The sequence below is a fragment of the Nicotiana tabacum genome, chromosome 19 (assembly GCF_000715075.1).
Source record: "Nicotiana tabacum cultivar K326 chromosome 19, ASM71507v2, whole genome shotgun sequence".
Classification (NCBI taxonomy): domain Eukaryota; kingdom Viridiplantae; phylum Streptophyta; class Magnoliopsida; order Solanales; family Solanaceae; genus Nicotiana; species Nicotiana tabacum.
In genome coordinates, this window is record NC_134098.1 from 123,209,046 (window position 1) to 123,219,770 (window position 10,725).

Below are 10,725 nucleotides of genomic sequence, written 5' to 3' on the forward strand. Positions count from 1 at the left end.
GGGGCTAGCAGGATATTATAGGCGGTTTGTAGAAAGGTTTTCCTCTATATCAGCACCATTGACTAAGTTAACACAGAAAGCTACCAAGTTCCAGTGGTCTGATGCTTGTGAATATAGTTTTCAGGAGCTAAAGAATCGATTGACATCCGCGCCAGTGCTCACTCTCCCAGAAGGAACAGAAGGTTATGTGGTATATTGTGATGCCTCAGGTATAGGTTTGGGGTGCGTATTGATGCAACGTGGGAAGGTGATTGCTTATGCATCAAGACAATTGAAGAAGCATGAAAAGAATTACCCGACTCATGATTTGGAATTGGCTGCAGTAATATATGCTTTGAAGATATGTCGGCACTACTTATACGGCGTCCATGTTGACATCTACACAGATCACAAGAGTTTACAATACATCTTCAAGCAGAAGGAGTTGAATTTGAGGCAGCGTAGGTGGCTTGAATTACTGAAAGACTACGATGTCGAGATATTGTACCATCCCGGTAAAGCTAATGTTGTGGCAGACGCTCTCAGCCGTAAGTCAATGGAAAGCTTAATACATATTGAGGCAGGTAGACAAGGGTTGACCAAAGAGCTTCATCAGCTGGCCAATATGAGAATCAGATTATTGGACTCTGATGACGGAGGTGTTACTGTACAGAATACAGCAGAATCATCTTTGGTAGCCGAGGTAAAAGCACGGCAATATGAAGATCCTACCTTAGTAAGATTGAGAGAGGGAATTCAGCAGTGTAAGATTACAGCTTTCAAGATCGGAGGAGATGGGATACTGAGATACTAGGGCCGATTATGTGTACCTAGTGTGGCAGGGTTGCGAGAGAAGATTATGATTGAGATTCACCAGTCCCGATATTCTATCCATCCTGGCTCGACAAAGATGTATCATGACGTTAAGGAGCAGTATTGGTGGGATAACATGAAGAAGTCTATTGCAGAATTTGTAGCCCAGTGTCCTAATTGTCAACAAGTAAAGATCGAGCATCAGAAACCTAGTGGATTGATTCAGAATATAGAGATTCCGACCTGGAAATGGGAGGTGATTAATATGGACTTCATTATTGGATTACCTCGCTCTTATCATAAGTTTGACTCCATCTGGGTGATAGTTGATCGACTTACAAAATCTGCCCATTTTCTGCCAGTTAAGACAACTTACACGGCTGAAGATTATGCGAAGTTGTATATCAAAGAGATTGTTAGGCTTCATGGTGTGCCGGTATCTATTATATCAGACCGAGGAGCTCAATTTACGGCTAACTTTTAGAGGTCTTTTCAGAAGGGTTTAGGCACACAAGTAAATCTCTGCACTGCATTCCATCCGCAGACTGACGGACAGGCTGAACGTACCATCCAGACGCTTGAAGATATGCTACGAGCATGTGTTCTAGATTTCAAGGGGAATTGGGATGACCATCTGGCACTTATAGAATTTGCCTACAATAATAGCTACCATTCCAGTATTAAAATGGCCCCGTATGAGGCACTGTACGGGAGGAGATGTAGATCACCAGTTGGATGGTTCGAAGTCGGTGAGACAGAATTATATGGGCCAGATTTGATTCACCAAGCCATTGAGAAGGTGAAAGTGATACAAGAGCGACTGAGGACGGCACAAAGCAGGCAAAAGTCTTATTCCGACGTCCGACGTCGTGATCTGGAATTTGAGGTTGGTGATTGGGTTTTCCTGAAGATCTCGCCGATGAAGGGTGTTATGCATTTTGGGAAGAAGGGTAAGTTGAGTCCGCGGTATATTGGGCCGTACAAAATTCTTCGACGAATTGGACAGGTTGCTTACGAGTTAGAATTGCCATCTGAATTGGAATTTGTCCATCCGGTATTCCATGTATCTATGTTGAGGAAATGTATTGGAGACCCTTCTCGGGTCGTCCCTATCAAAGATGTACAAGTTACAAAGGATCTATCATATGATGAAGTGCCAGTGGCTATATTAGATCGACAAGTCCGCAAGCTGAGAACAAAGGTTGTAGCTTCCGTGAAAGTATTATGGAGGAACAAGAATATAGAAGAAATGACATGGGAAGCAGAAGAGGAGATGAAGTCTAAATACCCTTACCTATTCCAGAGTGAAGATAACGAGGATGCCGGGGGAAAGAAGGACGCATTATAAGGTGAAACGGCTCTATGAGGTAAGCAATAGCTTGTGAATACTCTTTTTTTAATACAAAATGGTAATATGCAGATAATGTACATATCCATAATGCTTTGTATAGTCTTGTAAGGCCATAGGTTAGGTTTAACTGCTTACAAGTTTGGCTAGTGTCCATTTTATAGGGGAAACTCAGCCGGAAATCTCCGTCGGAATCCACAATGAGTTAGACACCCCATAAACCCTTACATTCGAGGACGAATGTTCCTAAGGGGGAGAGGGTGTTACAACTCAAATTCACATACCATAGATCACGCCGTAAGTTAGTCGACGTAAATCCAAGAAGAGATTATCTTCGAGATGATAAGAAGTTAATCCTATTGGTCTTAAACGATACAAGGGTGTATAAGAGTGGTTAACAAGTATTTGAAGTAAAACGAATCAAGGATGTTGTAACCCGTATTTTCGGGTAACACTAGAGGTGATTAATTGTCCCAAGAGGTCTTGTTTTAATGTATTTGAATCATATAAAATCCGCATCATAAGTCTTGAAGTCAAGCGAGTTATGAAACAAAAGTCGATAAAAGTTGTCGCAACTTAGGTTTATAATTTTACTTAAACTTTAGGTCAAATGTTACTGCATTTTTCTCCCAATGTGCTTGGAATTATGGTGTGATCTACCTATCAAATTGAAGATCTATGAGTCTAGTTTCCAACGCATTAAACCGTTCGTCGATACGATCTCGGAATAGAGAGATATTCGCGTTTTTGCGAGAGTGCGCCAAGCTGCTCTCTATGGGGCCCACAAAGGCGGTTTAAGACATATGGACATATATAAGATACCTAAACCCCGTTTTAAGTCATTATTTTTCAGTATATTTAGACCTTATAACTCTAAAAATAGTCTCTCAAGGTTCTCTCATGATCCAAGACCCAAACAAAGGGCAAACAATACAAATCAAATGTCGGAAATCCCGTGGCGCTAGTAAGTTTCTTGTTCTTCTTGTTGTTGCTGATTTTTGTATTATTCCAGCTCGTGTGGGAGGTTGTTTTAAGTGTTTTATGTCCTGTAAATACACCTTCAAGTTTTTAATATCAACCCTAGGTGATTTTAAGTCTTCTAAAGTAATTCTAGTGCCGAAAAACCCGAATTAATTGCTAGTTTCGCTTCCTTGTTCTTGTGGCAGAATTGAAGGGATATTTCGTGGAAAATTAAGGTCAAATTGGAGTTGTTCTTTCTGTTTAAAGGTAAGGAACCTCTTACTCTATATATATTTAAGATTATCCAAGTTGCAGCTAAGTCGTTGAAGCTAGAACTTGTGAAATATATATCGAAAGGCTTGGTAGTAATGTTGTTGGTTGGTGGACTGTTTTGGAGGCTCAATATGATTATTAATGATGTTGTTTGGGCTGTTTGGTGATTGTATTGACTTGTGGGAAGTCATATAAATAGGGGAGGTGTTGTCCGTTTTATCGTAAAATAGGTTGTGGTCGATACATAATAGTTACGATGCTTAAACGATAATGATAGTGTCATTTGTCTTATTGTAGACTAAGGAGTCGTGACATTTGCATAGCTTGAGGTTGGGCAGTATATACAAGGTATGTGAGGCTATCCCCTTCATTCTTTTGCATGACTCCGATTGTACATAATGTAATGAACGAGCTCCCAAAGATACTCTACTCTTAGAAGCTAGCAGTACTTACATTGCTGCCTTTCTTATGAAACGATTGATATTGATGTTACTTCTCTTATTCTTATATTATCAATGTTGTTGGTAGTTCCTGATTCTTATAAGATTCTTGATGAAGAGTTAATCCTAATAACGTGTACGAAGGATACCAACCTTATGTCACTCCGAAAGGTTCAAAATGTGATTCCAATGAGTCCAGCATGCATCATATATATGTATCTATTTTACTCTACCGAGCCGCGCTATAGTCGGCCGGGTACGGCACCTATTGTGCAACCACTGATCATTGGGTTTTACCGAGCTCCACATGGCCGGGTACGATTCTACCGAGCCCTATGATGGCCGGGTACGTTTTACCGAGCCTATTATGGCCGGGTACGATATGATGATGGTGATGCCCACAAAGGCGTATGTTTTAAAAGTTTATGTATATATATGTATGTATCATGTATTTCATGTCAGTAGCCCTCAGAGGTACCCAGATGTCACAGGTTGTATATTCTCTATCCCTGTTTATATTACTATTCTTACTTATGCTTTCTTGCCTCACATACTCAGTACTTTATTCGTACTGACGTCCTTTTTATTTGTGGACGCTGCATGTCGTGCTGCAGGTCCTGATAGACAGGTAGACGTAGCTCCCCCACCACAGTAGGCTGTCCAGTTCAGCAGTTATTGGCGAGATCCCTTCTCCGGACTTGCCGTGGTCTTGGTATGCATTTTTGTTATAGACATTATGGGTATGTCGGGGCCCTGTTCCGGCAATGTTGTAGTACTTATGTTCCTTTAGAGGCTCATAGACAGGTGTCGACTTATGTATGGTTTAGAATGCCTTTTCGGCTGATTTTTGTTGTATAGTCTTTCATGGCATCATGATAGCTCGTACCTTATATATAGTTTCTTGACAGTCTTGTCGTCCCATGTTATGTATGTTCATGACATTATCTTTCATTGTTGGATGTTCATGATCCATGTCTACTATTTATATTGATCTTGTCGGACCTTAAAGATAATAAGGAAGGTTAGATAAAATGTACGTCGGTGCTCGGCAAGTATGGCCCAGGTGCTAGTCATGACCCTCCAGTTGGGTCGTGACATTAGGGCAATAGATAAAGGACAAAGTTAGACTTACTCCCAAACATAAGGGACAATTTTGGCTAAAAACTCTTAAGTGGACTAAACATGCTCAAGTTTAGCAAACTTAAAGGACAATAAATGTTCAGGACAATAGATAAAGGACAAAGTTAAACTTACCCTCAAACATAAGGGACAATTTTGGCATACTTAATCCGAATAAGATGGAGTATGTGAAAGTCGATCATACTTAATCAGGCTTTAAGCTTAAATATATGAAAATATAATTGCCCAATATACCGAAGTATTTTCATTAAGCTCTGTATAACCAAAATTATCAGCCTAAACACAAATAAAAACAACAAAAAAGAAAAGGCCAACAATAATTCAAATTTTATCACATGTGTCTAAAGGAACACCAAGAATTCAGTCTACATCGTACCAACAAAACAGATAAAAAAATTAGAATGGAGCTGATAGAATTTTGTCATTAAAATCGAACCTGAAAGCTATTGTTAGTAGTAATACATAAAAACACACCACTCCTATATAGAAGAAAGCAAACGGAAAAAAAGAAGTAGCTGCATGGTAGATTATAATTATGAGCAAGAGGACATATAGGTTCATACAAGATACAATTACTTATAAAAATAGGCATAAAATATCATAGATGAGAGTGATAGATAGGAGATGACAACTTGAAGTTTGTGATGAGTGAAAACTGAAGCAGCCTCCGAGTACTTGTTTTGGCACTAAATTGGCATTACAAAAGTGTATTGATTTAGAACTTTATTCTTGATTAAGGAATTATCATACTACTAAAATAAAAAAGATAAAATTTACGGTTATAGAACATACCTTCAAACCAATTCTAATCAACCTAAAATTTGTGAATCTTTCTTTCCCTAATACACAAGGAGGGAACTATTTAATCATCCACGCTATATAGGATCATAAACTATAGATAGTTCAAATGAATCACAAATAAATATTTGCAACAAAAATTGGAAGAAATGCGACACAATATATATTTATTATAGGCAAAAAGATTCAGATTCACATTAAAATACAGAAGTAATCAATAAAAACGAAATAACATGCGCACGAAGAAGAAATTAACGTAAAAAAAGATAAAGAAAAAAAAGGAGATATAACGAAAAGCTTAAAACTCATCGTTAACTTTGCAAATACTCAACAATATGTGTCTGCTTTCCACAAGTTAGCCGCAGAGTTTCAAACAGACTCCTAAACCTAAAAACGTGACTTTCATGTGTTATGTATTATAACGTTTCCTTTACAAATATAGTATGTTACATGTTCGAATAAGGAAAAAATAAATACAAAAAATTTAATTAATTTTGAAGTCTTAAATATTAAAAAATAATTAAATGACCATTTTATCCGGTATGAACTCTATTTTTTAAGGGTATAAAGGACGAACAATATTTCGCTAAGGGCTTCGTGTTTTAAATATAACTAGTTACTATGTACGTGCGTTGCACATAAATCTTTAGTCAGAATTTTGATATGAAAGAACAACTAACTAAATTTAGTAACAAATTATTTACAAGATGAAATAATCATTGTTGCTTCACCTTATTCAAAGAAATAAAATATTAATTATACAAATGTTATGATAAATCAAGTCCCTGATTAAATTTTTTAGAGAAGTATATATTTGTAATCTCTTCTAAAAATAATAGCAGATAAATATTTTTTTGGTATGTATGTGAATTATATATATAGTATATATATTCTATATACTATTTGGCTAGTTAATATAATTATTTTTGACAAAGCAATTAATTTTGTATTTTTCTCTGGATTTAAGCATTGTATACTCCGTGATTATTTAATAAATTACAAGGGATTTCGATTTTTGTACATTTTTCACTCAAAATGATCACCTCACTCCTTAAAATATAATAAAAATAACAATCACAACTATGCAAGAAAAACAATTACATGTGATACCTATTAAGATGATTATTTTAAAATATATAATGTAACATTGTTGAGAAGTTTTTTCAATTTTTTGAACATATGTAAGAGTAATAAAATACATAATTAATCACTTGAATCACATAATTGCGTCGAGTTCGTACATTTTTACTTGAAAATAATATAAAAAATTGCGAAGAAGTATAGGATAATTTGAAACTCATTTCAATCGTTTGAGTTAAAATAATTTTAAAACTTTTGGATAAATCTCCACTATTTAAATATGTACTATCGAGAATAATCAAGAATTACGTGGACATGAAGAATATATACATTTAAAAGAATTATATTACTCTAAAATAACGTATGTATCCCTCAATAAATCAGTACCTTAAATAGTACAAACATTTATTTTGTAAAACAATAAATATTTATTATCTAGAATAAGGTAAATATGAAAAAGATAAATAATTTGAAAAATAAAACTTAAATTCATAAACTCAATATTCCCAGAACAATACACAAAGATAAAATCAATACCTTATATTATACATGCTTCCTAATTGTTTGAAAAGTTCCAGCTAATTTTCACATTCTATATGAACATCGTAATATATTTTTGCTTTTGTAACAGAGCGGATCCAATCATTTTGTTTCACTTACTTTAAACTGTTTTTAACCAATCATCACGCATAATACATTAATAATAATATTCTAAATATTTTGCTTTTTATTTTTATATAAATTGATGTAACATTGAATTGGAAACAATTTATGGCACTTGAGCATCTAATGAAAATAAATCAATCAAAGAAATTTTTTGTTAAACTTCGATATATAGAAGACTTGAACGAACCCGTTTTAGGAAACAATGTAACATATATACATCGATTTTCTTTGAAAAATTTGTAAAAGAATCAATTACTCATACTGAAGTAAAAATAAATAAATTAAAGAGAACAATCTCATTTGTATTATTAGAATCACTTTATTATCATGTAAAATAAAATATTCATATAAACTTGCCCCTATATTTTTTATCATTTAAAAGTAGATGTTATATTTTAAAAGATTATAATTTAATAATATTTTTATTGTTTAATATTTTAAAAATTAACTCAATTTACGTAATAACTCCTCATACTTGGGAACACATAATATATCATATAATTTAGTTTTAGCTTTATATGAACTAATAAGAATTAACTTTAAAGGATAGTAAGAATTTTTCAATTTGTTTAAAATGTTATAGATGTTTTAAAGCATAATACTAATTTTCTCTTAAAGTACGTGCCTTGTTTGTTATAGGGAATTGTAATTAGGAATAACTCTTTTTGATAGAAAATTATGGACAACAACAACAACCCAGTATAATTCCACTAGTGGGGTATGGGGAGGGTAGTGTGTACGCAGACCTTACCCCTACCCTGGGGTAGAGAGGCTGTTTCCAATAGACCCTCGGCATCCTTCCCTCCTAGAACTCCCGGTGACTCGAACTCACAACCTCTAAGTGGAGGGTGCTTACCATCAGAGCAACCCACCTGTTGACAAAATTATGGACGTGCTTCTTTTATTCAAATAGGATTGACATTGTAGGGTTGGCAATATGTGTAGTTTAAATCGAAAAAGAATTTCATTATTAGGTAATTTACTATTAGATCCTTAAATTATACAAATATTTAAGGGCATAAAAGTCGATCAATATTTCAGGGATATTTTAGTCGATCAATGTTTAAGAATATTTTAATCGTTCGATATTTAAAATAAATTATTCGTGCTTTTATAATAATATAAATATAGATATAAATAAATAGATAGATTGATACGATGCACACATACACTAACACTAGTAATAATAAAAGATCTCCAATATATTGTAGATTTCGAGATTTATATTTATATTAGCATTTGTAAGAAGCTTACTTTTATTGGTCATCTGAATGGTATCTTTGAAAACTTAGTACTTTCTGCATCGGATCTCATCATTTTTATGCTAGATGTAGTGGTAATTTTACGGTAAAGATTTACCCACATCGGATGTTTAACATCAAATCATATTAATTTACTACGGTGAAGAATATCTATTAATTCACTATGATACAATGATTAGAGTGGTATGTGAAGACATAATTGATAGGGGTATCCAATTGAAAATATTGCTGCATCATATTTGTTGTGTTGGAGCAATATCTACCCGGATGTTTTTATAATTGTTGTGTTGCTTACTGCAATATTTTGTTGGTAAGTCTCGGTTGACAAGTTTAAGGTGAAGCTAAATAGAAGCTATTCCATATCTCGTCAAATTAAAAAATGAGGGAAGAGAAAGTGAAAACTTCATCTGTTTTCTTCTTCTTCTTCGTTTTATTTTTCTTCTTCTTCTTCTTTGCCCTTTGAAGATGAGCAAGCCAATTGATCAGCTCTTCGCAGCTGAGTCAAAGATGGGCCAAATAGGATCATAAGTCGGTCCACCCTAATCAAATAATGTTTAGATTCTTTGTTTATTTCTTATTATGAATTTTCAATTACGAAATAAAATTAATCATTTTTTTCCTTATTATGACTATATCTAACATATTTGACGAGCGCAAAACACAACACGAAATTAATGCTCGCTAGCCAAAGATAGTATAGTTTAATTATCGTCTCCACATGGATTGAATTTAAACAATGTTCAAGTAATTTCTAACTTAAATGCTATTCAAGATGATCAACACTTGATTTGAGGTAATTACAAACTACAATTAACTACTAAATTAAGAGTACGATTAATGGAAATTGATCACAGAGAGTGAGAGTTGAACTAAAACGGATTGTAAGCAATATGAGAAATAAAGGCCACGACAGGATAAGTGTAAGATAGCTATTCGGGATCTAACTCTGTTTAAATTCACTTCTAATGTTCTAATGATTCTCATGAATTCACTCGATGATTGGCTTAAACGTAAGGTTAAGATTCCTCTCTCGATTAAATCTGAACTCTACAAAATAAATCAATATAAAGCACTGTGAAGATATGCAAGAATACATTAATGGATGAGTCTTTAGGAAAACGTCTATCGAATATTCTTCTAACTTGGTTTAATCAATAATTAAAAAAGCTCTCTCAATTACTTAGAAGAATCACTAAATTAAACCAAACCAAATAATGCAAGGATAATCACCAAAATATTCCTCTTTCGATTAAACCTGCAGGTGAATAAAGTTGCAAACAATTCAAAGCTCCATAAACGTAATCACACAATTAAACTGGAGTTAAATCTATAAATATCAATCAAAATACCATATCCGTCAAAACCCTAGGGAAGAACTACTCCATAGATATGGAGAAAGTCATCACAAATAAGTTTAAGAACATAGAAAATATCAAAGACAACTTTACAATACAAACTCTCATTTTGCACCGATTATTGACAAGGTGGGTTGCTCTGATGGTAAGCACCCTCCACTTCCAATCAAAAAGTTGTGAGTTCGAGTCACCCTAAGAGCAAGGTGCGGAATTCTTGGAGAGAAGGATGCCGAGGGTCATTTGAAAACAGTCTCTCTACTCCAGGGTAGGGGTAAGGTATGCGTACACACTACCCTCCCCACACCCCACTAGTGAGATCTCTAAAACTCTCCTAGGTCGAATTCTCCTTCAAAAACGTGTTTCCAATGTATTTATATCCAAGTAGGAACGAATCGGGATGAAACTACACTCGGTGAACCGAACTGGAATAACTGTACAAAAAAAACAACTGGCGCGGCTGGCGCCTCGCACCCCGCGCCACCTCATGCGCCGCGTATGTGGGGAAGTTCAGAATCTTGGTTCAGTTGATTTCTACTGTTGTTTTCATTGCCGCGTCGCATTGTGAGGCGTTAGAATAATTGTAATTCTTCTTCTGCCTCTCTCCTTTGTCT